The sequence below is a fragment of the Gobius niger genome (genome assembly GCF_951799975.1).
Source record: "Gobius niger genome assembly, chromosome: 9".
Taxonomy (NCBI): domain Eukaryota; kingdom Metazoa; phylum Chordata; class Actinopteri; order Gobiiformes; family Gobiidae; genus Gobius; species Gobius niger.
In genome coordinates, this window is record NC_136860.1 from 13,191,301 (window position 1) to 13,218,559 (window position 27,259).

The window sequence follows — 27,259 nt, forward strand, 5'->3', positions numbered from 1 at the left end:
TCCCTCCCAACGTTTATTGATCCCAAAATGGAGAACCGAGAGTTTCGTAAGGTTTACCCCCCAAGAGAGGTGTGTCAGCTCTGAAACGAAACAGCTGTTTTTACAGTCGCAACATCTGCAGACCCGGAGGAAAATAAATGGTGTAACGACTTTTTCCCCCCCCCGTCCACTAGATTAATCGTTGAAGGAAATTATCTGCGTATTAGCCTCACTTATCCATGCGCGTCTGTAACCGAGCACAAAGAGGGTCCGGCCTGCTGGACTCATTAGCGGTCTGCATTACAAGTTTATTTTTGCCAAACCAAACGTCCCAGAAGTGATAATTGATAGTAATGAGGAAATAGGTTATCACTTTTTAATGCTATGGTCTTAACAGATGCCTAATTGGAAATTCAGCTCCGGTTCGCGTTACGGGCTTATAAATCTTTGCTCATTTGAAGCGCGTAAGGTTGTGATCTTAAGCAGGTGAAAACTATTGTAGATAATACCAAGAGGGGCAAGAGTTCATGAGGTTTTATGGACTACAGCACAAAACACGGGATTGAAAGTTCTTTAGTGGGATGAAAACGACTCAGCTTTTTTTGTAAAGGATCAGTCGATGAGATTTTCTTTAATAAATATCATCGATTGGACTGGGTTGATTGAGTTGAGGACTTTCTTCAGAAGCTTCTTCTCACTGTTGAAGTCAAATTTTAACCGCTTGAACATACAAGCTGTTACCCGGGAGGAACTCAGAGTAGAGTCGCTGCTCCTTCACGTCGAAAGGAGCCAGCTGAGGTAGCCAGGAGGCATCTGTTCCAGATGCCTCCTGGTCGCCTCCCGCGGGAGGTGTTCCAGGCATGTCCTAGTGGGACAAGGCCTCGTGGAAGACCCAGGACAAGCTGGTGGGACTATGTCTTCGAGCTGGCCTGGTGTCGCCTCGGGGTCCCCCCAGAACAGCTGGAGGAGGTGTGTGTGGATCGGGAAGTTTGGGCATCTCTGCTGAGACTGCTGCCTCCAAGACCCAGCCCCGGATAAAGCGGAAGAAAATGGATGGATGGAACATACAAGCTTGAGGCATATTTACACTGGCCGATCCAGAGAGGAGGCGTCAGGACTGTTTTAAATCCACCCATTCATTTCCTGTTTACTAACAACGCCACTCATGATTGGCCAGAGTTTAAATTTCAGTCACATGACTTCTTGTTATGGGCAGAGGTGGGTAGAGTAGCAATATATTTACTCAAGTAAGAGTAGCTTTGAAATAATTTTACTCAAGTAAGAGTGTTTGAGACTGTTTGAGGGGGAAAATTCTTTCTTTTCAATGACGCCATAAATTGTGTGAAACAAAAATATAATATCATGTGAAAATCATGATATTTACAGAGAAAATTCCAGGAAAATGGCAGAAAGTACAGAAAAACAAAATCATTCTCAAGAATAAAGTGCATGAGACGAGCTACAGCTATTTTATCAATCAAAATGAAGCATTTCCCACTTAAATATTAACTCACAGTGGAAAAAGTAGCAATTATTTTTACTCAAGCACAGATACTTTTACTCAAGTAGAAGTAAAAACTGTGTGATAGAAGTACAATTTTTTCAAAAAGTTGAGTAAATGTAACTAATTATGTTAGACAGACCTAGCTAACCAACTCAATCTTATTTGCTATGGTTGCAGACAGAGGTGGGTAGAGTAGCCAAAATATTAACGTTACTTTGAAATAATTTGATTCAAGTACAAGTGAAAAGTAGTGACCCAAACAATGACTTAAGTAAAAAAGTACTCGGAGAAAATGTTACTTGAGTACTGGGAGTGCTGAGTAACTGTTTTAGCAAAAAGGTTTATTTTCAATGACGCCGTAACTTGTCTGTAACAAAAGCATAAAATCATGTGAAAATCATATTTTCAAAGAACAATCCAAGAAAATGACAGAGCACAAAACATACACAAAAACAAAATAATTATAAAGAACAAGGTACATGAGACGATCTATTTTATTTATCAAAAGGAAGCATGCCATGCCATTGCCACTTTAAGATTAACTCTCAGTGGACAAAGTAACAATTATTTTACATTATTATTGTACAGATACTTCATTATAATTTTAGTCAAGTAGAAGTAAAAAGTGAGTAAATGTAACAGTACTACCCGCCTCTGGTTGCAGATGATATTGACAGCAGGATTGTCCTGTTTTGTTAGATTTACACTATAAATGACCAGATTCTATGGGGTCAGTTTCCAAGGCAGAAAAGAATGTCTATTTTCCTGCCCGTTACTAACACTTACCATCATTTCCGGTAATAGTTTAGTGCATTTCCTTGTCGGTGTGACCCGCCCGCACCCTCTGCTCTGACAGAAGTGCCGGGGTGACAGCTGATTGTATGCGGCGGTGGGGTGCGCTGGTGTCGTGTTGAATTACACAGTCCACGGGAGCAGAGCTGGAAGACTGACAACGTCGGGAGGGAAATGGCCGCGGGTCGCTGTGACAACCGGCAGCTCCACTGTTCTTTACAAGTGCACACAATGAAGGGGATGTGTGGGGGATATGCACCAGGGGTAAGGTAAAGGAAGTGCAGGTTTTGAACAGGTTCTTCAAACCCTAAATATACAATGTTTCAATTAAGGGGAGACACTACAGGCAAAACTCTTTTTTTTTTTTTTTCAGTTTTTAGGTTTTGGGCTAAATTGGTCTCTGAACATATAAGCTTTCGCCGGGAAACAGAAAATATACCTAATCTTCACAATAACATGTTTAAATATTGCGCTGATTCAATGTTCCCCCATAGACTTATATGGGAGAATGCAATTTCAAGGGCCTTTTTCTCAAAACACATTTTTCTGTCATTGTGGCGACACTATGTCCACGTCAGTAGGACCTAAAGACTTCACATTTTCCAGCCTTGGACTGAACAATATTTGGAAGATTTTTTCAGAGGGATTTTTAATTTTTAATCCTAAACCCCATTTATTGAGTTTTGAATGTCAAAAAATAAGGCGAAAATTTAATTTTTACATCATTTTCCACTAAAAAACAGCTTATTTTAAAACTAAACAAGAAATCCAAAATCCCTTCTGAAAAAGTCTTGGTAACTCATTTATCAATAAAATTAAACCATACATTTGAATGTAGCTCTATACATTATTCAGATTTTGTCGCCGAAAAGAAAAGAAAATTTGGGGCATTTTTAGGCATAAAACACCTTGTTCTTATTTGAAAAGATAAAATGACAGAAAACTTGCCATGTATTTTTGCTCACATTTATTTAGCCAGTGATCTACAGCAACAGTTTCAAATTGATATCTGTAAATATACATTTTTTCCCTATTCACCTGCAGTGTCTCGCCTTAAGCCCAAAGCTCAAACTTTCAAAGATCAATAGAACAAAAACCAGCATGGTTCAAGAATATGATAGTCCCCTCAGTGTTTTCTCAGGAGGAAACTCTGTCTTTAGAAATAGTGACATTCTTTGGAGCCAGGCTTTTAAGTGTTTTTTTGGGAGAAGTCGCCAAAGAATTCCGTATTACAAAGTTCTTTCTGGAGTCGTCCGTTGTCAGTATGGGCTGGTAGCAACGTCAGCACCCCGCCATGAGGACAGAAAGTTTGTATGTTTTGGGCGGTGGACTGTTTGAAGAATCCTACATTCAAAGTTCTTCACGAATGTTCATAGCTGGTCAAGTTTCTTCTGGATGCTCTGGTTTCCCCCATCAACCTGAAAGATTCATAGTTGACAAATCTACCAGCTGTTGGCCAAGACTCTACACTACAAGAACGGAATGATATCCCCCTGTATTTTCTTACACAGCGGGACATCAGTCTGGGACCCGCGCCATCGTTGGCGGCAGTAGAAAACTCAAACGAGCCCGTGCAGTCAGATTTGTTTATTTGCCGTCACGTGTTGTTCGCGAGCAGCGTCGCTCAAGGTCCGCTGAAGTCCCCTCAATAACAATCTACGGATGGCTCATAGGAGAGGGTTAGAGCTCTTTTTCCAATCGGTGATAAATGACAAAAAATACATCAACAATCGGTGAGTTTCGTGATTCAAAATCCTGTGTGAATATTAATGCAGAAGTTTACTCCGTCCCTGTTTACTTGCAAATGAAAATGAAGTTGATGTCATGGTAACCAGGCAACAAGATTTTCTCTTTGGCCACTGCATTAGCCCCCAAAACACTTTCTACATTTCTACAGACATTTCTATGAACACAATTGAACTGAATTGGGTTAGATTCTGGTGAATATATTGAAGTATTAGGAGCTCTATAGGCTATATATTTTTTCTGTCGTGTCGAAAAATCTCCCATAACTCTCAGTGCATGTGGATACGCAGGTATCCTGAAAGTGTGGCACTCGCTATTACTAAGCTTTTACAAAATATAAATGCTAGTCTGGCAGCTCTGTTTTGAAAAAATATTTAGAATAATCTGTATATTTCACTTTTTTCAATTTAGAAAGATCTGAAATATTATAACATGCAAAAAATCACAACTTCTTACACCCAGTTCAGCTCAGGCCTTTCCCACATAGTCACACAGCTGCTGCTTCTTGTCCCACTGTAAGAATACACACAGTCCTCTATTCTGTGGGAACACACTCCTCGAGGAGCAGGTCACCGGAGACATTACATGGAAATCGCTGTTTTTACTGCTATTATTCTCCCACAATTGAGGAACTCTCTTTTTCAGAAGCCCATACCTTAAGAGAACAATGAATCCATGTCGCAGCCCAGAGAAGGGAAACTTAGTGCATGTTTACCTTTTAACTGGCTTTGCTACTGCAACTTCCTGCTTTTATGCCACCGCTGTGTTTGTCTCAGTGTTGTTCGGGCACAATGCCACCATTCAACATATGTTTAAGCCTGGGGCCAAAGCGTTTTGAGCCAAAGTTGCTCTTAGATTTTAAAAGAACAAAGGTACAATGCGATGCAAAGTCATGCTGTTTGTGCATGGCCACGGGTCGAATATAACTTACAAAGGGGTGGTTAGTGCCAGTAGCAGGTGGCAGGAAAGCAACAATGAGAGAATGAAAGTGGACTACAGCTCACTCAGGATAAATTAGTCTCTACTTTGACGTGGATCTGAAAGCTACAACAAATGGACATTGGAGCTTATGTCTAATGAAGAAGAAAGTACTTAATATGAGCTGTAATCAATTACAGTTTCGGCATGAACATTTCGAAACATGTTAATATGACAGCATACATGTTTTGATGATAATGGCTTACACTCGCACTGTACTTTTCAAGCCTGTGTTACCAGGTTTCTCAATTTGTCATTATTCATCCAAAACATACTCAGTGGTGGTAAGCTACTATTAGCCACAGCCGCCCATAGGGGTAGACTGATGGATGCGGAGCTTCCCTCCGACCACCACCAATACCATAGGCCTACCGCCTTTGCTCTGCCCAATCCTGCAGATCTTGGAAGCTAAGCAGGGAAGAGCCTGGTCGGTTCTTTGATGGGAGACCGTTTGGTAACATCAGGAAGCCGGGGTGAATGTGGTGTGTGAGTGAGTGGTTGGTGGTGGTCGGAGGGGCCGATGGCGCAGACTGGTTGCCTCGCTTCTGTCACTTTACCCCTGGGCAGTTGTGGCTACAACAGTAGCTTACCACCACCAAGTATGGAGTGAGCGAATAATGACGACAGTGTAGCGCTTTGAGAAACTTGGTAATACAGGCTTGTAAAGCACAATACAAGTGTAAAGCATTATTATTATTATTGACCTCTCACACTCTCAGTCCCTCTGGCCTATTGCACATGCGGTAAATTATCAAAAATAGCCTACCTCGTTGCCCATACTGTAAGAACTACACTACCTAGGACTCCCGAATGCATGCAGAATCACACTACACAAACCTCACTACACACCACACCTCCACACATGTCTTGTCAACTTAAGGTTTGTTTTGTACTGTCATATATGATATGTATGTAAACGTAAATGAAAAAATTAAAAACCGGAGTACCTGGAGGAAACCTACGCAGACACGGGGAGAACATACAAACTCCACACAGGAAGGCCCTGTCCGACCGGGGATCGAACCTGGGACCTTCTGGCTGTGAAGCATACGCGCTAACCGCTGAGTCACCATGCTTTAAGATTAACACTGATGTGCATTAATACTGACATGTACTTTTTATGTGAAACCAAACTAGCTTTCTGATTAATATAGTAAATGTGTGTACCCACTTCTAAACAAAATGACACTTTGCTGTGTGATTATCGACTCTCAAACACAGCGAATTACCCATAAAGTTGTGTGATGTCCTGCCCTCCATGTAACGTTGCCATAGGAATGGTGAAAATGAAAGTGTGCCATTATAGTTAGCTCATGAGAACAGAACAGAGGGAGTATCTTATTATTGATTATTTCTTTCAGTTATTAATGAAATTATGTTGCCTATTTATTATTATAAAATCATTATTTTGTTTATTTTTTATGAAAGGGAAAAGCACAAAGATAAAGATAACAGGCTGAATGTTCAATAGGCTCAATTTCTTTTTCAAAAATTCTGACACATTCTGTATAAAATGAGAAAATATTCCTCAAAATGGTACACATAACAGGAAAATGTCATGTGAATGAAATCCATCAATAGCGGAAATGTCTGAGGAAAGGGAATGCCTTTTCACACTCTTTCACACATTCTGCCTGTGGATTTCAGCTTTCACTCCACTTGAATTTCCAACCAAAGGGCCTTTCACACATTCATAACATATTGTGATTGTCCATTTTGGTCCCCTTGGTTGAGAAACACTGGTCCACTATAAACCAAACAATAATCCCATTCTTTAAACGGCAAATTGTTGGACCCTGGAGGAAAGTGTGTGCTGCTCTCTCAACACTTAGCCCACCTTTCAGCACACAATCATGCCTTTTCTTGTAACCACTCTTGTTCATCCAAATCTATCCAGGACACGAAAGTCTTTCCAATGACGAGCAACATTCGCCGCATTGTCATTTTCTGACAGTCGCCGGTGTGTGTCCACAGATTGCTGGTTCCATTGCGACCTGTGGAGCAGCTGGGCCTCTTCGCGCTCATCACACAAACATATGAAAAGCAGTGAGAGCCAAAATAACTCAAGTCTTATTACCGTCTCTCCGGAGGCCGCAGTTTATTAATGTGTCACTTCCAATAACGCTCTCGCTATTCTGATGGGCAGTCTCCATGGCGACCCTAGTCCCTCCCTCCAGGGACTGTGGCAAAGGTTAGCCATGGCAGTCACACACCCACACACGCTGTAGTTTTGACGGCGGATAAATGACAGGGCGCTGTGATATTCTTTTCATGTTTTTGATCAGTTCAAGTGTTTGGTCCATCTCACAGTGAAGTGTCTGAACTGATTTGTTGTTGTTGTTTGGAACGGCAAACGTCCGCCATCGAAACAAATTGGAAGCCACTTAGAAGTCGATCTGTTTTCAGAATGACGGTGGCTCGAACTCTGTTCTTGCAGAAAGAAGGTCCCTGGTTCGATTCTCGGACCGAGTGGGACCATTCTGTTCATGTCCGTGTCCGGTTTACCCCATAGAAACCCAAAACATGCACAGTAGACTCCTTCTTAAGCCCTTCTTGCGCAGATTTTTGGCATTCACATTTGTTGAATGTTTGTTTGTTCTTTATGCTGAAAGCGTTCTTTTGGAAGAAAATAAATCTTAAAGCAATACTAAGAAACTTGTTTACCTTAGTAAATCCTTTCCGTAGTCCCTCTGGGGGTAATACAAGTGTTAATGAGATGATTGGGGGGTCTTTGATCTCCCCCTGGTGTCTCAGGCCAGAAAACCACAATTGCAACTTGACTGCCACCAGGTCGGAGTCACCAATACACAGTAATAGAATCATGAAGAAGAAGCTAACAGACTAATGGGAAAAGCTAACTGCAGGCTAGAGCCACTTAAACTGTATTTACAGCCAAGTTTGAGAGAAGAAAATTATTTCCATTGTATAATTGGATGTACAATATCCCTCTCTCCCTTTGTCTTCTCTGTCAGTGTAGTATTTACTCTCACGGACAATTACTAAGTTAAAAAATCGCAACTTCCTACGACACCTGCAGTTGCGCTTATGGCCTCTAGGGACAAGAGTTAGTTAGTACTGCTTTAATTAAGAACAGTCAGGACTCTTATGCACAACAATTCTGCAATTTTAGAATATTATTATAGTCAAAATTGATCCAACAATTCCTTTCTTGTGGTCAACAACATATGTCAGATTAATTCATTTACAAATAAAAATATTTGAGAGAATAACAGGGATCAGTTAATTTTATTATTATGACGGTTTTGTTACTTTAAGATTTACTCTCTGCGTAGATATTTATCTTTAGTAAGCATATTTATACTGAAAAGTTACTCAAATACTACATGTACCTGAGAAACAGAGTACTTCTGGCCTCTGCTCATGTTTTCGTTATGCCCATATATGGAAGTTCAGCAGGAGTGTCTGTATTTACACTGAAGGGGACTGGTTCCAAATGTCAATTCAGGAGAATATATCTCATTTAATATGGTGTTTGGCTTCTTAAGAACGCGTTGTGAATCGGACCTACCATTCTCCAGAAAACTCTTTAAGTGGTAGGCTTCTTAAGAGCTTTTTTTTAAGAAAACATTCACGAATGAGGCCCAGTATTATGACGGAACACAGATGCTGCATTGCTGTCGCCCACTGCTGCTGATAGATTACTTATCCCCCTGCAGAGACATAGGAAAGCCCAGAAACAGACTAAATATTCTAGTAGGCAGGTACACATTTTAACCAACAAATACCTTAAGAGCGGTGGGATGACCCTTTCATTGTATGAACCTTGGTGCTTAGACTTCTGAAGATGGAGATGCTAAAGGTTTGTAGCGTGCTCTCGTAGGGCTAATTTATGCTCTACATTTAAAACAAATCTGTCTTTTTTGTATGATAATCTATCCATCTGCTCCATCGATCATTTACCCAGAGCGTGTGGGCAGAAAGCGCACAGGCATAGCAAAGAACAAACGGCTAAACTTCTTCAAAGTAATTGAACAATTTGCACACAAACAATCATTGCTTTACCCTCATTGTCTTTACTATTTGTCAGTAATTGTGGTGTGTAAAAAAAAAAAGAAAAGTGTGTTGCGCCTTACAATTTGTTTAATTCACTGCTCTTCTTCACTCATTTTGGTAAACTTTCAGACTGGCTTCCGGTGCCCTCTGGTGGAAACAGTCACTATGCTTAGAGTGCACAGATTTGGTTATGTAGAAAATAGGAGCTTCTATGGTTTGATCACTGATGACTTAATCACTGAACTTCTATTGTTTCAAACATGGGATCAGGCCACCCTAAATGTGGGATTCACTTTGCTTTCGACTGGACACAGCTAGGTTCCCTCCTTTGGTTTCTGTTTTCTGTTCATGAAATATTTACAAAGAATCTCACGTACACTAGCTTTAAGTGATGGAGTGATAGAGTTTTGTATTTGGTGGGAATCTTGGTGACTTGGTAACTGGTCGATGAATGTAGTTGTTTATCATCATATAAGTATCATAGCAAGGCTGTTTACTGCACGTTAAAGTTGTCCGTACAAAACAATCTTTTCCCTTGCCTCGCGCCAGCCTCCAAAGTGCGTCATTTGTTGAAAATAGCTGCGTACTTGCCCTAAATCAGAGTGACCACAGTTCTATTTCTGTTCTCTGAGCTGGTATTACGCAGAGCTCTCCTGGGACGTCCCGCGCAGGCTGGCATCTCCCATGTTATCACCGGCGCTTTTTGGAGATTAAGTCACTTCCTGCTTCTGCTTCCAGCCCTGCCTGATAAGAACACCCACCTCATACCACGGGGGAGTGGTATGGAGGAAACGCCGCAGTGGGCCCCGCCGTTTGAGCCACACCAGGCAGTCTGTATGCAGCCAAAATAAGCATCCACAACCTGTCCTGATTGCAGAACACTTGACGAGCGCAAATCATTTTAACCCTTACGTTAAAGGAATAGGCCACCGTTTGTACATACTGAGATATGTTCTTACCTTAGCTTTGACGAGTTCTTTAAGACCTGTCTGGTCTTCACCCGTGCCTTCAGTCACGTAAACACAGCGCAGACGGCGTTAGCATTTAGCCTCTCCCTCTCTCCTCTATAGCTCCAAAACTGGTCAAGATAGAAGCTACCAAGCTCTTCCACGTTTTCCCTATTTAAATATAGTTACGTGAAGTGTTCCACTACAAAGTATAATTACACAAAATTAAACAATGTGGATTTTCTAAGCGGATAAAAGGGGGAACTATAATGTAAGGCGTAGTAATACCAGGAGTAGTTTAGATAGAGAAGATTACTGCGCAGTAAAGTGAAGATTACTGCGCGGATTTTGAACTACTCCTGGTATTATTACGCCTTACAATATAGTTCCCCCTTTTATCCGCTTAGAAAATCCACATTGTTTAATTTTGTGTAATTATACTTTGTAGTGGAACACTTCACGTAACCATATTTAAATAGGGAAAACGTGGAAGAGCTTGGTAGCTTCTATCTTGACCTATTTTGGAGCTATAGTGGAGAGAGGGAGAGGCTAAATGCTAACGCCGTCTGCGCTGTGTTTACGTGACTGAAGTCACGGGTGAAGATCAGACAGGTCCTATAGAACTCGTCAAAGCTAAGGTAAGAACATATCTCAGTATGTAAAAACGGTGGCCTATTCCTTTAAAGGATGGTCCTCTTGCAGTTGTTTCAAGTTAAGTTATCCTTTATTAAGCTCTGTAGAGAATGTATTCTCTGCATTTGACCCATCCTCAGTGTCGCGTGGGGCGACCTGAAGGAGCAGTGAGCTGTTGGCGCTCGGGGAACCATCTCCATGATGTGCAGCCAGGCTGGTGGTCAGAAACGCCTACTGCTGCACACATGTTTTTAGAAAAAACGCAGACACAGAGAGAACATGCAAACTCCACACAAAAAGGCCCCGTCCATGTGGGAATTGAACCCGGGACCTTCGAGATGTGAGACACTAGCGCTAACGACTGCACCACCATGTCGTTTCCACAACAACCAGAAAAATCCAGCATCATTAAGAACTTTTGAAAACCTCTTTCACGTTTGTGTGGACTTTGCGGACACAGTCTTTAGTTTTATTCATCTTCTTTGAACTTCGGATGTCTTTCTACTTGTGTAAGCCAACATATTTTGACGCAAACAGACCAACAGTTGATGGATTAATCCGCTGTTCAATCACACCCTTTAAAACTTGGTGGGTGGTTGGTCAGGGTCGTGGGCTCGTGGGCAGACAGCTCAACAAACCAAGCCACCATCGCTCCCAGGAGTTGAATTTGCAGTGCTATTGATGTTTTCTTTGCCTTATATTGTCAAGGTGAAGCCTCCTATATCATATCTCACAAAAGTTTTATTTCATGTGTTATCCAATACTCTTGTCTGGTCTCTTCATCACGACTATCTGAAATCTTTTAATGTATCAGGAGTAAAAACAACTTTGGCTGTCTAAATTACATCTATAACAATCTAAAGCAGTTACCTTTACCATTAGTGATGATTCGTGGAGGTCAAAGCTGTCAGTATTTCAATGATGTTTGGTTGTGTTTTAAAGCCAAGGGTGTTTTTTAAAGTAGCAGTGGAATTCTCTGAAGTAGCCTCTTGAATATGCTGCCATCTATTATAGAAAACGCTATCTCAATGGCCGCCGCCTGGGCGCCGCCATGTTTATTTCCCATACCGACTTTGAAGCTAAGCAGGAAAGTGCCTGGTTAGAACTGGGATGGGAGACCGTTCCTCCGATGCTAAGCAGGGAAAGGCCTGGTTAGGACTGGGATGGGAGACCGTTTGGGAACACCAGGAAGCCTGGCGACAGTACTGAGTGTGTGCGTGGTTGGTGTTATTACATCCGCGGCCGGCCCCCACGTGACGAGTCCCACCGGCCGCGGGCATTGGCCACGGGTCCATATGGACCGCGGTGCTGCTGTCCGAGGACAACCCGCTGTCACAAAAACCCGAGTGCACGAGATCTGACTGCCGTGCGTGTGCGCGCGTACAAACAGGGCGATGTGTGTGTGCGTGTGTGTGTGTATGTATGTGTGTGTGCGCGTGCGCATCCAAACAGGGCCATGTGTGCGTGCGTGTGCGTGTGCGTATGTGTGTGTGTGTGTGCGTGCGTGCCCAAAACCTCCTCAAACACGAGCCTCTAATCACACGCGCTGCTCCGACTGATTTATCCTCCGTGTGAGTAAAAGCGAAAATGACACTACAACTTAACGAGCGCATGGCCTGCACTGCGTAGTTTTTTTTCTTTTTATCTTTTTTTTTTACTTTGCTGCTGTACCTTTTGTTTTCTATTTTGCTTTCACGTATTGAGCCCAGAGGTACATTTTATTCTAAAGCAGCTTGGAAAGCATTGCCAATTTTATTGTAAGGTTATAAATACTGTCTAACAACGATAATTAGGCTATTTCATTTCTAAACCTACTCATTATTTTTTGGATTGTTAACTACCGTGATGCACCAAACCACGGGTCCTGCACTTTGAACCAAAGCGTTAGAGCTGAACCCCTAATATTTATCCATAATTATTCCACTGTCTCTTGAATTCTATTCCCTGAATTTAGCGAAAATATTGTCGTTGTAGTTTATAAGAAAGGAGCACGGGTGCATCAAACACTCCAATTGCAGTTTGTTTGACATTTTTTTTTGCATTCATTCTTTTACTCATTTGTAGTGGCCATAGTTTTTGGCATGGGTTGGGAACCACTGGTCTACAGCTGAACTGTGTGACGGGTTGGACATTTCTTTGTAATCACTCATAATCTCAGAATATCAAATGTGGAGACTAGCGAGGCCCGGCCGAAGGCCGGGTCTCAGCTAGTAGATATAGAGACAAAATACCTCTCACGACTCTGAAAAGATGAAGAGAAAACGAAACAACTGCAACAGCTGGAGATGCATTTCCAGACCTTGAACAGAAAGAAAACGGAGCAGAATTTACTCAAAACGAGTATTTCAGTTTGGTATTGATTCAGATAAAGCGGTCATTAACATAGAAAGTTTTCAATCTTTGGAACCAATTTGCGCATCACTATCCAGAATCCCAAACACTGTGAGAACTCTTTTGCGCATCACTATCCAGAATCCCAAACACTGTGAGAACTCTTAACACTAAGGTCACGCACAATTCGGAAAATGATCCTGGGACACTCGTGAGTCTCAGAAGTGCTTGAAAAATTGCCTGTAACAAACAATGTGCGCAAAACAAAACTTTTCTTCTCGCTAACTGTTATGATCTGGGGATTGTTGCAGTTGGTCAGCTTTAGGTTCAGCAACACTATGTGCCCAAAGACTGACTACCTAAACATTCTGAATGACCAGGTTATTCCATCCATGGATCTCTTTTTCCCTGATTGCACAGATGCCAGTGCCAGGATCCACTGGCTCACATTTGTGAAACGGCTCATGGGACATCATTGTGACACACGGATTGCCCAAAACAGAGTCCAGATCTTTATTAACCCGATTGGGATTCTTTGGGATGTGCTGGAGAAGGCTTTGCCAGCCATCACACTCTCCCATTATTCCTCATTCCCACAAGTTCTTGGTGAAAAATGAATGCAACACTGGATCTTTGGACATTTATTTCCTCGCTTTCTTTTCCTGAGGCGACTATTTTCGGCTCAGAAGTGTTGGAACTACATGAATCTAATCAAATGTCATAGCACAGACGCACCACCGTTACCGTTGGGGATGTAAAGGCAATGCTGTGAGCGAGGCGTGGCTGGATATCAACTGCCTTCATGAATTAAACCGGCAACCTCTTGAAACCACTCTACCTATCGCAACACAATTAACCTGACAGCATCATTTACCACTTGGATGGGAGTGCTCTGAGCCAAACGCTGTTGACATAATTACTTTTGTGCCCAGTCCATAGAGTGCGAGCTGTTTCTCTTGTTCTGGCATCGGCATCTATCTGTCTTGTCAACAGGATGCACAGGCGGACGGCTTTTGATCGCTGTTCCCATTGAAGGAGGCGCAATTAAGAGTCGCACCGCACATCCTGCCAGCTCGGCAAAAGGCTTCAATAGATTTTGATGTCATAATTTTCGATGGGAGGGCAGGGGCTCATACACTGTACCTCTATGGGCTATTCACAGCATTGAAAGTTGTAACAGAAGAGCCACATGCTGACATTGAACACCCCAGCTTGGATATTAGAGCTTTCTGTGTATGGAAAGTACACAGTATCACCAGAGACTGTTGGTTTTGACATGGTTTTCACAATGTTGCTCTCTCATCAACGTCCCTGAGGTTGTGATTCGAGCTGCTAGCGCATCTTTGAGTGATCTTTGAAACTTCCCCAGTGGCTATTTGTAGCGATGCAGCGGCTCCTCGTGTTCCCAAAAAACTCTCTCTCGATCTCTTACTGAGCTTAATCCATAGACTGTAAAAGAAATATGTAATATATTATGCTCACTCTTCCCCGTTTACTATAATGACCACGGCCGTGGGGGAATTCATGGCGGATTTACAGACTCCCCCTCCCCAGCTCTGACGAAGCATGTTCCTAAAAAGGACATACGGGCGGGATTTTCACCGTAGACTCGGCCCTTGCGTGACATGTAGCTTGCGCTGCTCCAATGCTAACAGTCCGAGCCTCATTAAGTACGAGATTTCAAAAATTCTTTTTACGAAAACCAGCCTGGTTTAATATATTGAGATTAACCCAGCGTTATCTCAGGAGGAATATCTAGCCTAGTCTAGTGTTGAAAAAATTGAAACCAGGCGTTAAAGTTGTTTTTAAGGTGTCTAAGCTCCAATGCTTTTCAATGGGGGCCTAGTGGCGATATGGAGGTACTACAGCAATGGCGGAGCAATGGCGGCCCCCAGGGTCGTGGTCATAAAGCAGAGCAGCCAGCGCCCATTGGCTTAATCCATTCATCGCAAAGTGAAAACACTCGTCAAAGCCCCACTACAGCCAACCTTGTTTCACAACCTTTTTTCACTCTTTTCATTGAAACAGCTGCACAGCAAAGGGGAGTAAGGGGAGGGGTTTGATGGAAGGAGCTTAAGAGTTGTTTTGCTTGTTTTACCTGTTTTAGATCAATATTGCATTTTCAAGATAGTGATAAAGACGTGTTTGAAATATTTCAACCTGAAGAGACTCACAGAGACAGACTGCATTGGAAAATTTTATTGAACGTGAATCATGATTGAGGCTCAGACCCCGGCAGAAGATTGCAGTGATAATGTGTAATAATGTGAGTACATGGCTTTGATAGATGATGGCCAGAATCCTCCCCGGAGTTTGGACACTGGGCCGGTCGATGCGATGAGCAGAGCCTGAGGAGAGGCCAGGCGGAGGAGGGGCGGAGGAGGGTCGCAGCACAGCTGGGAAATGGACGGTGAATGGCTGAAGCAGGAATAAGCAGCTGCGATGAATGGCTGACGAGAAGGTGTGGCTTGCGCTGGGGCCGTGATTGGGTGATGAATGAAGATGTAAGAGTTGCAAGAGCTACAAGGAAAAAAAAAAAAAAAAAAAATCGTCATTCAATTCATTTTGCATACAGTTTGTTCCCTTTACCCAACTGCTTTTCAAATGCTCCTGTGTCACGCGAATACAACCCCTTCAATTTGCTCAAGAGATAAAGAGCAGCTCTGAAATGCTGTGCAATATTAACAAGAAAAATAAACGCGCAAACAACATCCTGCTGACGGATCTATCTTTAACTCTTGTGAGATTTACAATTACGCTTAATAAGACTGTTCGGAGCGCTGACACGATAACAAGTGTGCCGTCTCAAGCTGCCCGTGACAGATGCTCTAATAAATGTTTCCATATAAATTGATGCCGGATAAATCTCCCTGGCAAACGGATGCGGCGTAAACAGCTTGGTGCCTTGCTGAGGGCTTATTAGCATCCGGGAGAAATGATTAAAAAGTCTATATCGTGTGTTCAGACTATTTTAAACACTTCTGAACACCTTAGCAGAGGTATTCCACGTTTTGATGTAGCGGCGACAAACTACAGGGCCATAGAAGAACACCTCTGGGGTCGCGTAATAACTCTGATCACATTATAGTTAATATGAGAATGGGCCACAACGTTAGAACTGAAAACGTTTGGCTTTTTCGTCATAATGCCATCGGGAAAAATGGTCAAAGGCATTATTGTTTTTGCAAGCAAAAGGATGCAAGGACTGGAGTGAAGCTGGCGTGAATTAAACTGTTAACAGTTGTCAGTCTTGTGAATGAAATGGGAGAATTTTGGAGGATTTCCGAAATGTCAGCCATTTGTGTCGAGGAATGTCCAGCTGCATTGATTCACCAGACTTATTATTATCAAGAAGAAGAAAGAAATCACGGCTGCCCCTTTTGCTTGAAATTGAAAAGTGTCACACTGTCCACGAGAGGAGATAATATTTTGAGGAAGCTGTCACAAAGAGAATATTTTTGTATACACTTTGGACAGCATGACACCTAATGGACTGGATGATTCCTGGGCTAAAGCATTGTTGTCACTGCCAGGCCATCCACCCCTGCTTTCAGTTTCTGTTCAAAAGCCTGGACTGTCTGGAGCTTTGCTAACAGCCACTCGGATCTGGAAAAGTTTTTTTATAGATCCAATTACAGGCCAAGTTGTCACGACAGGAAGACCGAATTAACCACTGGTAAAATAGTTTTCTTAAATGTGCTTAACAAGACAGGACCTGTGTAATACTTTTCTGTGTGGTCAAATTAGTCAGGGGACGACAACTCTTCTTTACTGTCCTCGTGTTTTTGACATTTTTGTCCTTTTTGTCCTTTTATCACTCTCAGAAGTACTGTCGATGTTGATCCTTCAGTAGTAGAGTACTTTTTTCTTCTTGTTGCCATTTATCAAAAGTAATGAAACAGTCATTACAAATAACTGTCACAATAACAAATATATACATTATTAATGGATCCTGGTTTTTGAAAAATGTGAAGTCTAACTCGTAGTTTTAATAATATGAAAAACATGACATTCATTTATTTGTTAACTCTATCTGATTAAGTAATTTTTAGGCTACTTTGTGCTTAATAAGAACTTATTTATCACATACAAATAAGGTGAAGTCTAAATTGGGGCCAAATGGATGTTATTTCACAGCAGGTCATTCAGTAGAATCGAAAAACCGGTAGTTGTAATCATGCATTGGTTTTATGTAACACTTTTCTGGACACTCAAAGACTCTTTAACATTGCATTATTCATTCACTCTATACCCAGTGGTTGTAAGCTACTACTGTGGCCACAGCTGCCCTGGGGTAGACAGACGGAAGCGAGGCAGCCAGTCTGCGCCACATCGAACCAACCACTCACTCACTACATTCATGCAGGCCTAATGTACATGTTTTCAGTTGTGGGGTGACGTGGTGCATTTGGTAGTGCGGGTTGTTTCGTGAGCGGAAGGTCGTGGGTTTGAATCCCAGCTCCTGCAAATGCACACTGTCGATGTGTCCTTTGGCAAGACACTTCACCCACCTTGCCTCCAGTGTCTGCGTACATTGGTGCATGAATGACAGTGTGAACGGGTGACTGGTTCCTTACTGTAAAACACTTTGGACCTGATGAAGGTAGAAAAGCGCTATAAATTGAGTCCATTTACCATTTGTAGCTAGCGTTAGCATGTCGCATGATGCTAACATGGAGTATTATGTTAGCACTGTCTGTAAAGCGCTTTGTGACTATATGTCTGTGAAAGGCGCTATATAAATAAAGATCTTCTTCTTCTTCTTCTGTCTGTCTGTTTTTATATTTATGGGCTGTTGAACCACTTTGCACCTCACCATGTCTCTGTATCTTTATCAAGTGCAAACATATATTCATAATTCAGCATTTGTTTAAGTAGTTTTAGATGTTTTTCCTCTCTTTGTTTACCCCGTGTGACTGCTTTGAACATGACCATATATGGACAATTCCAAATATTCAATTTGACCTTCCCCTTTGGCCTTGTAATATATTGCCGTAGCAACAGAACGTCATCTCATTTGAATATTCCGCCTCGGACCACTAGCCCTGGCTCACATCACAGTACTTCACTCCAGAGAACCTCACGTACACTGAACACGCACTTCTATAGTTTGCCGTTGTTTTGCGAGATTAACCACTTTCCAAACACTTTCCGTTCACCTTACGGTAGCGAGATTAATATACTCTCATCTGTCATCTTAACAGTGAAAAACAAGATGAACACCGAACAAGCTGCTATGGAACAGTCAGCTACTGTCCAAAAGCCACTTCGTAAGATGAGACGTATGCAGAGGAGAGGTCAGGAACGCCAGAGTCAGGCGCTGACTGAACCCCAAACCATGGACACACAACCAGAAAAGGAGACCGTTTGCCAGGTCCAAAATGGGGAAACGTGTCCACAAATTGTCGAGGAAACTGTCACGGACATTACCTCCGATGTTCTGGACAGCCAGAGTCAGGCGCTGACTGAACCCCAAACCATGGACACACAACCAGACAAGGAGACCGTTTGCCAGGTCCAAAATGGGGAAAAGTGTCCACAAATTGTCCAGGAAACCGTCAAAGACATTATCTCCGATGTTCTGGACAGCCAGAGTCAGGCGATGACTGAATCCTGCACCATGGACACACAACCAGGAATGGAGACCGTCTGCCAGGTCCAAAATGGGGAAAAGTGTCCTCGATTTGTCCAGGAAACCGTCATTTTTATTACCTCCGATAATCTGGATTCCAGGGAAAGCCAAGCATCCTACGAGGATCTTCTCAAACAAATAGAGCTTCTGAACGCACGAGTAAAAGAGCAGGAGGATCAGCTTTTGGAAAGGAACTATGTTACGAACAGGTTTAAAAAGGACAGAGACGAAGATACCCGTAAACGGAGGAACAATGATAGACTACGACGGGAGGTGGATTGTCTGAAAGGCGAGGTAAATGGGCTTCAAGGAGAAGTGAAAAACCTTGAATCTGCCCTTTCTGAAAAGAATATGGCACTAGAAGACGCCCTAAGCAGAGTAAAAACTCTGGAAGAAAAGACCCAGAAGGAATTTACTCTGCTCCAAGGGGAGATCGCTGGTTTGGAAGCAGAAAGGGGCGAACTACAATCGCAGGTCAGCCACCAACAATCTCTTCTATGTGAAAAGACTTTAGCAGCACAAGAGGCTCTGAAAACAGTTGCCACTCTCGAGGCGGAGAGGGCTTCCTTAGAATCAACGCTTTGTTATGAGGATACAGTACTGGAAGAGATGACATTTATTCGGGCAGATAGAATTCGCCTGATGAGAGAGGTAGGCGACTTAAAATCAGCCCTCTTTGAAAAGAATGCAGCAGAGGAAAATGCCCAGAGCAAAGTTGAAATGATGGAGAACAACATGAATAGAGTGCAGGAAGAAAGAAGTGTCCTGTGCTTGGAGGTGAACAACTTAAAATCGGCCCTCATTGAAAAGAATGCAGCACATGAAAACTCACAGAGCACAGTTAAAAAGATGGAGGAAGAGATGGCTGGATTGCAAGAAGAAAGAAATGAGATGTCCTTGCAGGTGAACAACCTAAAGTCGGCCTTCCTGGAGAAGGATACAGAACTCGGACAGGCCCAGAGGAAAGTTAAAATGATGGAGGAAGAGATGGATGGATTGCGGGCAGAAAGAAATGAGATGTCCTTGCAGGTGAACAACCAAAAATCGTCCCTCAATGAGAAGAATGCAGCACTGGGAGAGGCCCAGAGGAAAGTTCAAAATATGGAGTTAGAGATGAATGTGTTGCGGGCAGAAAGAAATGAGATGTCCTTGCAGGTGAACAACCAAAAGTCATCCATTGAAGAGAAGAATGCAGCACTGGGAGAGGCCCGTAGAAAAATTAAAATTATGGAGGAAGAGATGAATGTGTTGCGAGCAGAAACAAATGAGATGTCCTTGCAGGTGGACAACCAAAAATCATCCCTCCTTGAGAAGACTGCAGCACTGGGAGAGGCCCATAGGAAAGTGGAAACTCAAGAAGAGGAGAAGGCTAAATTGCAGGAGGAAAGCAAAACCCTTGGCTTGCAATTGGGATACGTAAAATCACTCCTCCTTGAAAAGACTAAAGCACTGGTGGAGGAACAGAGCAAAATAAAAAATCTGGAGGAGAAGATGGAAGGATTGCAGGCAGATAGAAATAGCTTGTCCTTGAAGGTTGACAACCTAGAATCGCTCCTCCTTGCAAAGAACACAACACTGGCTGAGGAGCAGAGCAAAGTAAATGCTCTGGAGAAGAAGACATGTGATCTGCAGTCCTCACAGAAACGTCTAAAGGCAGTCTTACTCAAACAGCAAAAAGACACGGAAGATGCCTGTTCCAAAGTGACCGAGCGAGAGCAGGAGTTAAGAAAGCAAAAGGCCACAGCACAAGCCTTGGAGCAGACTTTAAAAACAACACATGTCACGTTTAAGACCATTGTTGAAAAGTGCCATGCCAAATTCACTTCTGTCCTGGCAGAAAAAAATAACATAGAGAAGAAGGTGCAAGATCTAAGCCGAGAAACGAAGCGTCTAAAGGTCGTCCACAGCAAAGAATTGAGCTTGTTGCAAAGCTCAGAAGATGAAAAGAGGGTAGCGCTTCAGTGGACGATACAGGAGCTTTCAGACGCACTGAAAGCTTCACAGGAGAGCAACTCTGATCTGCTCACGCACAACAACAAGCTTCAGGGAACTATCAGGATCAGAGAGGATCAGCTTCAGGAGACTGAGAAGCTGGCCCAGCTCTTTCTCAAGAAGAAAAAGAGATGGTTTAGTTAAGGCTTTTGCCGCTAAACCACCTCCAACTCTACAACGAACATCAGTAGAGCTTCACGTTGAAGGCTGATGCTAACGCCACATGGCTGCCAATCATCTGCACATTTTTTAATAAGAATTAGGCATTAAAAAAGACACACACAAAAACAGATTTCAAAATCCCCCAGACACGAGCATGAAAGTTACTATCAGCATCTCGGCACATTTTCTCAAAATGGAAATGTTAAGACGTTTCTTTACCTGCTTTGCGTGTTTCACCATCAAACACCAAGCCTTCCTCGAGGTGACAAAGCTCTTGGTGATGTGGTGTTGAGGCAGAGGTCAGGCGTATGGACATACAGGTCTGTACGACTGACTGAAGCATTCAGAAAACACCATGTCAACAGGAGCGGCGAAACCTCTGAGCGTGGCGTGCAGTTAGCAGGTAAAGAAATGGCTTTTCATTTCTATTTCATATTCTATTTCTATCCCACATTAAATTTATGACGTTAACTTTAATTTTGCACATTTGTAAGAGCTGGGGGTTTCACGTTGCATTGTGGATTCTTCGATATGAACACAATGACACTTTTGGATAAAGAATTTAACGCTCAGTGACAGATTGACGTCGGATTGACAGATTTGTGTCGTGGTAACGTTAGCAAACAGCCAACAGCACGTCTACTGATGAAACCCTTTGTTTGGTCAACTCTTGTGTCGGGAGATGACAAAGTTCATATGTTGCTACTGCGGCAGTCAAAGACATGCTGCTAACCATTTTTCATGAATATAAAAAATAAAGATCAAGTATTAATTTCATTTTGAGTGTTTTCATTTCATGTTTTTCAGGTGGCGTCCGTCCCCAAACCTTCGTCATTTATGGAAATCCATGACAGACGACAAGCAGCGGAGACGAGCGTCATTTTCGTACACAAGCTAACTCAATGCACCATTACAACATGGAGACCGCCGTGGATCGGGAAGCAGCCTGCCCTTTAAACCTGGAATTTAAATAAACCCAAATGAAAAAAACATATATGTTTTTTTCGTTCATTGCAAGATGTAGTGCATCTTTACAAAGGTGGGGAGGAGACACAAGACATTAGAAGGTCACATAGTGCAACACGCAAACTCCATGTTAGAATAAACAGTTTATAACAAACAGAGGAGATTGTTCTGGGGGGTGTCAGGCCTGAGACCAACAGTCAGTGATGTGTGGAGAGATCATGGCATTGAAATACATGAAAGATGCTTCAATTGTCAAACCATTCCTGATGTGTTTAATGCGTTTTTAAGTTTTTAGTTTGGTCCAATTTTTCTTTATATAATGTATTTTATCTCTATGGGTGAAAAGTGGTATAAACTGCTTATTTATGACAACCATGTTTGTTTACTCTAGTCTGGGGTAATAAAAAGAAAGGAGGTATTCGCATTGTACATAATGCAGGATATAGGAACCACACACTTACTGTTCCTGAAATCTAAAACCTTGCAAACTGGAAGACTTAATAACATTTTACTCACTCCTGCTAAGCTTCCTCCAGATCTCGGAAGCTAAGAAGGAAGGGCCTGGTCGGTACTTGGATGGGAGACCATTTGGCAACACTAGGAAGCCTGGGTGAGTGAGCGAGTGGTTGGTGGTGGTTGGAGGGGCCGATGGCACAGACTGGTTGCCTCACTTCCGTTAGTCTACCCCAGGGCAGCTGTGGCTACAATAGTAGAATGAACCACTGGTAAAATAGTTTTCTTAAATGTGCTTAACAAGACAAGGACCTGCGTAATACTTTTCTGTGTGGTCAAATTAGTCAGGGGACGACAACTCTTCTTTACTGTCCTCGTGTTTTTGACATTTTTGTCCTTTTTGTCCTTTTATCACTCTCAGAAGTACTGTCGATGTTGATCCTTCAGTAGTAGAGTACTTTTTTCTTCTTGTTGCCATCTATCAAAAGTAATGAAACAGTCATTACAAATAACTGTCACAATAACAAATATGTACATTATTAATGGATCCTGTTTTTTGAAAAATGTGAAGTCTAACTCGTAGTTTTAATAATATGAAAAACATGACATTCATTTATTTGTTAACTCTATCTGATTAAGTAGTTTTTAGGCTACTTTGTGTTTAATAAGAGGCCTAATATGAACTTATTTATCACATACAAATAAGGTGGTCTAGATTGGGGCCAAATGGATGTTATTTCACAGCAGGTCATTCAGTAGAATTGAAAAACCGGTAGTTGTAATCATGCATTGGTTTTATGTAACACTTTTCTGGACACTCAAAGACTCTTTAACATTGCATTATTCATTCACTCTATACCCAGTGGTTGTAAGCTACTACTGTGGCCACAGCTGCCCTGGGGTAGATTGACGGAAGCGAGGCAGCCAGTCTGCGCCACATCGAACCAACCACTCACTCACTACATTCATGCAGGCCTAATGTACATGTTTTCAGTTGTGGGGTGACGTGGTGCATTTGGTAGTGCGGGTTGTTTCGTGAGCGGAAGGTCGTGGGTTTGAATCCCAGCTCCTGCAAATGCACACTGTCGATGTGTCCTTTGGCAAGACACTTCACCCACCTTGCCTCCAGTGTCTGCGTACATTGGTGCATGAATGACAGTGTGAACGGGTGACTGGTTCCTTACTGTAAAACACTTTGGGCCTGATGAAGGTAGAAAAGCGCTATAAATTGAGTCCATTTACCATTTGTAGCTAGCGTTAGCATGTAGCATGATGCTAACATGGAGTATTATGATAGCACTGTCTGTCTTTTAAATATCTATGGGCTGTTGAACCACTTTGCACCTCACCATGTCTCTGTATCTGTATCAAGTGCAAACATGTATTCATAATTCAGCATTTGTTTAAGTAGTTTTAGATGTTTTTCCTCTCTTTGTTTACTCCGTGTGACTGCTTTGAACATGACCATATATGGACAATTCCAAATATTCAATTTGACCTTCCCCTTTGGCCTTGTAATATATTGCCGTAGCAACAGAACGTCATCTCATTTGAATATTCCGCCTCGGACCACTAGCCCTGGCTCACATCACAGTACTTCACTCCAGAGAACCTCACGTACACTGAACAAGCACTTCTATAGTTTGCCGTTGTTTCGCGAGATTAACCACTTTTCAAACACTTTCCGTTCACCTTACGGTAGCGAGATTAATATACTCTCATCTGTCATCTTAACAGTGAAAAACAAGATGAACACCGAACAAGCTGCTGTGGAACAGTCAGCCACTGTCCAAAAGCCACTTCGCAAGATGAGACGTATGCAGAGGAGAGGTCAGGAACGCCAGAGTCAGGCGCTGACTGAACCCCAAACCATGGACACACAACCAGAGAAGGAGACCGTTTGCCAGGTCCAAAATGGGGAAAAGTGTCCACAAATTGTCCAGGAAACCGTCACAGACATTACCTCCGATGTTCTGGACAGCCAGAGTCGGGCGCTGACTGAACCCCAAACCATGGACACACAAACAGAGAAGGAGACCGTTTGCCAGGTCCAAAATGGGGAAACGTGTCCACAAATTGTCCAGGAAACTGTCACAGACATTACCTCCGATGTTCTGGACAGCCAGAGTCAGGCGATGACTGAATCCTGCACCATGGACACACAACCAGACAAGGAGACCGTTTGCCAGGTCCAAAATGGGGAAAAGTGTCCACAAATTGTCCAGGAAACCGTCACAGACATTACCTTCGATGTTCTGGACAGCCAGAGTCAGGTGTTGACTGAATCCTGCACCATGGACACACAACCAGGAATGGAGACCGTCTGCCAGGTCCAAAATGGGGAAAACTGTCCACGATTTGTCCAGGAAACCGTCATTTTTATTACCTCCGATAATCTGGATTCCAGGGAAAGCCAAGCATCCTACGAGGATCTTCTCAAACAAATAGAGCTTCTGAACGCACGAGTAAAAGAGCAGGAGGATCAGCTTTTGGAAAGGAACTATGTTACCAACAGGTTTAAAAAGGACAGAGACGAAGATACCCGTAAACGGAGGAACAATGATAGACTACGACGGGAGGTGGATTGTCTGAAAGGCGAGGTAAATGGGCTTCAAGGAGAAGTGAAAAACCTTGAATCTGCCCTTTCTGAAAAGAATATGGCATTAGAAGACGCCCTAAGCAGAGTAAAAACTCTGGAAGAAAAGACCCAGAAGGAACTTACTCTGCTCCAAGGGGAGATTGCTGGTTTGGAAGCAGAAAGGGGCGAACTACAATCGCAGGTCAGCAACCAACAATCTCTTCTATGTGAAAAGACTTTAGCAGCACAAGAGGCTCTGAAAACAGTTGCCACTCTCGAGGCGGAGAGGGCTTCCTTAGAATCAACGCTTTGTTATGAGGATACAGTACTGGAAGAGATGACATTTATTCGGGCAGATAGAATTCGCCTGATGAGAGAGGTAGGCGACTTAAAATCAGCCCTCTTTGAAAAGAATGCAGCAGAGGAAAATGCCCAGAGCAAAGTTGAAATGATGGAGAACAACATGAATAGAGTGCAGGAAGAAAGAAGTGTCCTGTGCTTGGAGGTGAACAACTTAAAATCGGCCCTCATTGAAAAGAATGCAGCACATGAAAACGCACAAAGCACAGTTAAAAAGATGGAGGAAGAGATGGCTGGATTGCAAGAAGAAAGAAATGAGATGTCCTTGCAGGTGAACAACCTAAAGTCGGCCTTCCTGGAGAAGGATACAGAACTCGGACAGGCCCAGAGGAAAGTTAAAATGATGGAGGAAGAGATGGATGGATTGCGGGCAGAAACAAATGAGATGTCCTTGCAGGTGAACAACCAAAAATCATCCGTCGAAGAGAAGAATGCAGCACTGGGAGAGGCCCATAGGAAAATTAAAATTATGGAGGAAGAGATGAATGTGTTGCGAGCAGAAACAAATGAGATGTCCTTGCAGGTGGACAACAAAAAATCATCCCTCCTTGAGAAGAATGCAGCACTGGGAGAGGCCCATAGGAAAGTGGAATCTCAAGAAGAGGAGAAGGCTAAATTGCAGGAGGAAAGCAAAACCCTTGGCTTGCAATTGGGATACGTAAAATCACTCCTCCTTGAAAAGACTAAAGCACTGGTGGAGGAACAGAGCAAAATAAAAAATCTGGAGGAGAAGATGGAAGGATTGCAGGTAGAAAGAAATAGCTTGTCCTTGAAGGTGGACAACCTAGAATCGCTCCTCCTTGCAAAGAACACAGCACTGGCCGAGGAGCAGAGCAAAGTAAATGCTCTGGAGAAGAAGACGTGTGATCTGCAGTCCTCAGAGAAACGTCTAAAGGCAGTCTTACTCAAACAGCAAAAAGACACGGAAGATGCCTGTTCCAAAGTGACCGAGCGAGAGCGGGAGTTCAGAAAGCAAAAGGCCACAGCACAAGCCTTGGAGCAGACTTTAAAAACCACACATGTCACGTTTAAGACCATTGTTGAAAAGTGCCATGCCAAATTCACTTCTGTCCTGGCAGAAAGAAACAACATAGAGAAGAAGGTGCAAGATCTAAGCCGAGAAACAAAGCGTCTAAAGGTCGTCCACAGCAAAGAATTGAGCTTGTTGCAAAGCTCAGAAGATGAAAAGAGGGTAGCGCTTCAGCGGACAATACAGGAGCTTTCCGACGCACTGAAAGCTTCACAGGAGAGCAACTCTGATCTGCTCACGCACAACAACAAGCTTCAGGGAACTATCAGGATCAGAGAGGATCAGCTTCAGGAGACTGAGAAGCTGGCCCAGCTCTTTCTCAAGAAGAAAAAGAGATGGTTTAGTTAAGGCTTTTGCCGCGAAACCACCTCCAACTCTACAAAGGACATCAGTAGAGCTTCACGTTGAAGGCTGATGCTAACGCCACATGGCTGCCAATCATCTGCCCATTTTTTAATAAGAATTAGGCATTAAAAAAGACACACACAAAAACAGATTTCAAAATCCCCCAGACACGAGCATGAAAGTTACTATCAGCATCTCGGCACATTTTCTCAAAATGGAAATGTTAAGACGTGTCTTTACCTGCTTTGCGTGTTTCACCATCAAACACCAAGCCTTCCTCGAGGTGACAAAGCTTCTGGTGATGTGGTGTTGAGGCAGAGGTCAGGCGTATGGACATACAGGTCTGTACGACTGACTGAAGCATTCAGAAAACACCATGTCAACAGGAGCGGCGAAACCTCTGAGCGTGGCGTGCAGTTAGCAGGTAAAGAAATGGCTTTTCATTTCTATTTCATATTCTATTTCTATCCCACATTAAATTTATGACGTTAACCTTCATTTTGCACATTTGTAAGAGCTGGGGGTTTCACGTTGCATTGTGGATTCTTCGATATGAACACAATGACACTTTTGGATAAAGAATTTAACGCTCAGTGACAGATTGACGTCGGATTGACAGATTTGTGTCGTGGTAACGTTAGCAAACAGCCAACAGCACGTCTACTGATAAAACCCTTTGTTTGGTCAACTCTTGTGTCGGGAGATGACAAAGTTCATATGTTACTACTGCGGCAGTCAAAGACATTCTGCTAGCCATTTTTCATGAATATAAAAAATAAAGATCAAGTATTAATTTCATTTTGAGTGTTTTCATTTC